Raw genomic sequence first — 5,534 nt, forward strand, 5'->3', positions numbered from 1 at the left:
TACGTTCCAAAGAGTTTGGAGGCAGAAAATACGAAGTAGACTCGAGATTGGACTTAAATAGAGCAAGCAAAGACCTAATTAGCAAAATCAAATCTCATTGGTCGATTGGATTGGTTGACTGGCCCTATCGACCAATGAGTCGACCAATCAGGACACAAGTCCAAAACAGGGAAATGAAGGCTCAGATCAAATCCAAACATAAAGGGGTTTTGCACACACATTAAGTGACTTACCTAGTAGGTAGAAATGCCTTCGAACCAAGCCAGAGAGTACTCCAAGTCTATCAACTAATTCCATCTTCATCAGGGTGCAGTTTCCATAAATGGAACACTGACATCAACACTCATGGATTCTAAGCCAGCCACCAAGTCTTCCACTGGAATGGCCCATAACTGACTTCTTGCTTTACTTCGGGTTGTCGGACCTACAAACAACAGGGTTTCCGGGTCAAGCTTAGGGCTGGGTTTCACAAGACCTCCAAAGAGATTTAAAATCAAATGCTTTACTAGCTAACCTATTAATCAATAACAACTAGTAATGACAACATCATCCCAATATGTGGTGGGGGCGTTGGCAGAAAACAAGAGTGTATAGGTGAGTTCAAATATATGACCATTTTTTTGTTTGGCAACTCCACATGATGATGTATGAAAGATGCCTTGGGCCTCAAGAAACTCTATAAATGGCCTGTTGTAGTACTCAGTCTCATTAAAAGGGTCGGTTGGCTAGATATGCCACGCTCACCTTCTGGTGAGTGTTGTATGGCTATCAAGACATATGGCCGGCATAATTTGTGGACCTCATAGGGTTTGTGGCCCTCATCCGACCCTCACAAAAAAGGAAAGGTACTCAGTCTCATTGATACTATGTGAAACTTTCACTTTAACATTGTATTATATGAAAATCATAAAATAAAATTATTGAGACACTTTTAGAACTTCATTCTTGGAGGTTAACACATATAACAAAGTAGCTTATGAATTATCTCATCTATAAATGTAATAAAATACTTAAACCCATCATTGGAATCAATAGGAGATCTCCAAACATTAGAATGAATTAATTCAAAACAATGTACAAAACTAATAGGACTATGAGAAAAAGCTAAACATGTTGTTTTGATTAGTAACAAATCTCACAATTACTACAGTCAATAGAAAAGGATGAATCTAAAATTTTCAAAATATGGTCTGATGGATGTCCTATACGACAATGCCACACTTTTCTTGCCTTTATTGTATCCTTCTTGGTAGCCAGTGCAACACAACCTTCACCAATCGTCTTCATTTTTCGATCCTAAAAGATTTCATTCTTGGATGAAAATAGGACATCACAATTTATATCAATGGAGAGCTTACTAATGGATAATAAATTTGAAGACAAGTTAGGAACAAATAATCCACTAAATGATTTAGAGAATAGGTCAATCTATCCAACCCCCTTAACTAGCACTTAAATACCATTAGCCACAGTAATAGGTGGATGAGACATTTGAGAATTTATGGGAGTCATTAAATTTGGCATACAACACATATGATGAGTAGCTCCAAATCTAAAACAAAATAAATTCTTGAGAAAGTAGAAAGAGTTAAAATATTATTAGAAGCATGAGATGTATGGCTTAAGTCAGTCCGTGAAGATTCCAATCCTCTTGTTTGTGTCAAAATCTGCTTCACTTGTTTAGCCAATTGTTCTAGTGATGTTTGATCGAGAGTGATAGTTTGGGAAACAACATTAATTTTAAAGCCCTTTTCCTTATTAGGGCGAAGATGTGGGTTGAGGACCCAACACCTCTCCTTTGAATGACCATCTATATTGCAATGATCACAATGAAATTTAGAAGTGCAGGTCTTACTCTTTTTTGATTGCGATTAGAGGTTGCTTCACTAGATTGGGAAGCAGAATGGGTGTAAGCACTATTTGATAAATTCTCAATACTTAGTTTGAGGATAGTGTGTATTGCCCTTCATGGTGTCTCTTTTCTATGGATGATTGCACAAACAGAGTCAAAAGATGGTAAAGTAGCACTCATGAGAACCTGTCTCTTTAAGTCTTCATACTCTAGACGAAGGTTGGCCAACAATTGAAAGATTTGATCTTTCTCTTCACGTTTGATGTAGACATTATTGGATGTAGAAGTAGGATGATATTATTTGAGTTTGTCTCATTTTTGCTTCAAGTTGCCAAGATACTTAGTGAATGATTGATTTAAAGATTGCACAGTGAGAGCCAATTCCTGTTGCAATTCAAAATATGCAAGAAGCATTTTCTGCTTGGCCATACATAGAGTTTAGTGCATCCCACAAGTGTTTAGCAGTTTCATAGTATACAAAAATTTCATATATGCGAGGCTCCATAGAGTTAAAAATCAAAGTCATCACCATGTTATCACTAGCTTGCCACTCCTCAAACTTAAAAAAAAATCCTCAATTTAGGGGTTTGATGATGCCATTAACATGATCAACTTTTGATCTACCTCCAAGGACCAATGTGACTACTATGGCCCATGGTAAAAAAAAATTTACCATTAAAAACAATAATAGTGAGCTAATTGCGTCACACCTCAGCCGCTGGTATCGGACCAACCCGACAACATGTGGGTGTGATCCATAGCCACAAGATCTTCGATTTAGCCATCAATAATAATAAATACGCACAATGCCAAATCAAGAGCAAAGAATAATCCAATAATTATTGCAAAGGAACAAATAGTACATAATCCAATGTAAAGTAATAAATGTAATCAAAGGAAATGAATCCAAAGAATGTTATCAGCGGAAGCAAAGGACATTTCATGGTTTAATTATCGTTCTTGTCTTTCTCAGGACGGCACAACCTTCTCCTAGTCTCTCAATAAAAGGTGTCATAAAACCCTCTCTCATTGACCTTTCCAAATGACGAACCACTTGGATCCTCTTTCCATTAATAGGTGTCATAAGAGCACTCCATGCATTTACAGGAGGTTTCGTGTTGTGCATCACCAACTCCCATTGATGTCTCCACAGTCTAGTCATTGAAGTTTGTTTGCAAAATAAAATAACCGCAAGTGCATAGTATCATGTAGCTAACGGGTCAATCTCAGGGAGATATGCCACCTAGAATTCAATTTCTTAATGGTAATGCGAGAGTGGAATGATTCAATTTTGTTAACTAATTAATTAAACTAAACCAATGATCCTAATCCATACACCTAATGCAATCGAATTAAGAAAAATAAGGTAAACATAACCAACGCATAAATAAAAAGCAGGAAAAAAATGCGAACAATAAAAATAAAAGGGAAGTGATCCGAGTGTCAACTCTGGATCGAGAGAATGGGAACATAATTATAATGACTTTGACCGTGGACCCTTTGCCGTAGCTTACAGTCCACCGATCGGGGGAAAGGATATTAAAAAGAAAAAAGAAATGAAAAGTGCAGAAAGTAAATAACAAAGCAATAAACAAAGCAATAAAAACAAAAGGGAAACCTTAACCAAAGAGAGGCACGACTATAGGCATCTTTGATCAAGGACCCAGGGGGAAGAGAGAACAATAAATAAATGCTGAAATTAAATCCTAAATTAAGAATCTGTAGGGGTAGATAGAAGCGGGAATGGAGGGGGGAGAGAAGATTATTGAAGAATGTTACTTACTTGCCTCTTTGAATCTCCAAAAAAAACTTGAACAAACGATTCGAATCTCAACCAACCCTAATAATCAAATCTAGAATAATCTAGATCTGCAATTGCTAGACCCAGAGAGAAAGCGAATCCTCAAACTTGAAACTTGAACTTGAAATTGCATTGATAAAAATAAATGAAATACATTTGCATCAAATAAATTACACAACTTCAATCTTTCTTGCAAAACATTAAAACCTAAACATTCAATCTAGAATTAGAACCCACAAAGTAATCAAAGAAAACTAGAAAAAACTTAGAACAAGCTAGAGAGAATAGAAAGTGCAAGACTAAAATAAACTAAAGAGAAAATAAAGTGTAAACTAGACCTAAGAGGGGAGGTAATATTTATAAAAGAAGGAGAATAATTTACAAACAATGAAATAAAATAATAATAATAGTAAAATAGAAAAAGAAAAGGAAATAAAGAAAGAGCAAAATTCGTTAGAAATAGAGAGAGAGAGAGAGAGAGAGAGAGAGAGAGAGAGAGAGAGAGAGAGAGAGAGAGAGAGAGAGAGAGAGAGAGAGAGAGAGAGAATGTGTGTAGAAGAAAATATAATATAAATAAAATAAATAGTGAAAGGATAGAAAATGGGGAGAGAGAAAAAAACTAATGAGAGAAATTAATAAAATCTAAAAAACTGAAATCTTTTAAAAAGATAGAAAATCCTAATCTTTGACTACTTGTGAGCCCCATACATTCATTCAATTACAATAAAGAAAAATAAAATAAAAAGCATAATATAATTTTATAAGATATTTTGGAGTTGACCCATAATTGCATCTTTAGCCCATCATGCTCCAAATCAGGCCCACTTTCGCACTTCAGAATTTGAACGGACTGTTTGACGTGAAAAATCGCATTTTCATACCCAAAACTCCAGATATTAACTAAAGTCCTAAAAATTCATAAAACCTGCAAAAACAACATAAAACCCAAGGTAGCTCCACTCTAAGTGTGTAAAATGAATGCTTTATGCCCTAAGATTTCACACATAAATGTGCTCATCAGAGTTCTCCCATAAATATAGAATTCCCCCGCATCTATAGAGTCATCTGAAGAAAATAGAGATAATCCACAAGGATGAGTTCTAACGAACTCAATAAGGCAACAATCCCATACACACATCGGCATCACAAACACATCATGAATAAAAATGAAAAGGTTATAAGCAACAATATAAATGCATCTAGCAGCTAACCATACAAGTCTCTAATAAGGCAATCATGCTTTAATATACAATACCTGTAACAACCCCTATAATTCTAACCCGAGATCCGTATTGCAGGTTCGATAATCCGAAGGTCCAGCCAAAATAAGTTGTGGAGTATCTGGATTGAAGTCCATGACCCATACCCTGAGTCCATGGATCTGGTTTATTTTGATGAAGAACCTGCCTTCTTGGGAAAGTGGATCACCAGTTGGAATCAATGCATGTTTGAAGATGTTTGGAATCGAGGTAAGAACTCCCCCACATGTTGTCTAAGGTTAGGTTTGAGTTGGGAATCAACCCCTTGAGCAAAGCACCCAAGTACTGAAAAGTACTAGGGGCGGTTGCTTAAGGCGGTTGATTGACCAATCAACCGCCCCATGCGACTGCTAAGTCTGCTTGTGAGGTTTTTAACCTAATTTGCCCCAACCTTTTTACTCATTATTCTATTCGGGATTATTGTTGTGGACGGTTAGGAGGCAAAGAACACGTGCTAGAAGGTAAGAGAAGTGTGGTTTGCAAAGAAGATCCAATCCTTCGTCTGTTTTATGAATCAAGTGGAGGTAAGTGATCCCACACTCTATTTTCTTTCCTCATCTCTTAGAATGGTGTGGATCTATTCCCCTTGGATTGGTGGTTAGTTAATTGTGTTGATTCTATT

The 5,534-nt window shown here is 36.3% G+C and overlaps 1 non-coding gene across 1 annotated transcript; it reads left to right on the forward strand.

Moving 5' to 3' along the window:
• Positions 1-709: 709 nt before the first annotated feature.
• Positions 710-833, forward strand: LOC149007390 (U11 spliceosomal RNA). Its single transcript, XR_016175394.1, has one exon. It is a non-coding gene; the product is annotated as a U11 spliceosomal RNA (small nuclear RNA).
• Positions 834-5,534: the final 4,701 nt, after the last annotated feature.

The sequence above is a fragment of the Hakea prostrata genome, chromosome 8 (assembly GCF_041222555.1).
Source record: "Hakea prostrata isolate BN-2017 chromosome 8, UWA_Hpros_2, whole genome shotgun sequence".
Classification (NCBI taxonomy): domain Eukaryota; kingdom Viridiplantae; phylum Streptophyta; class Magnoliopsida; order Proteales; family Proteaceae; genus Hakea; species Hakea prostrata.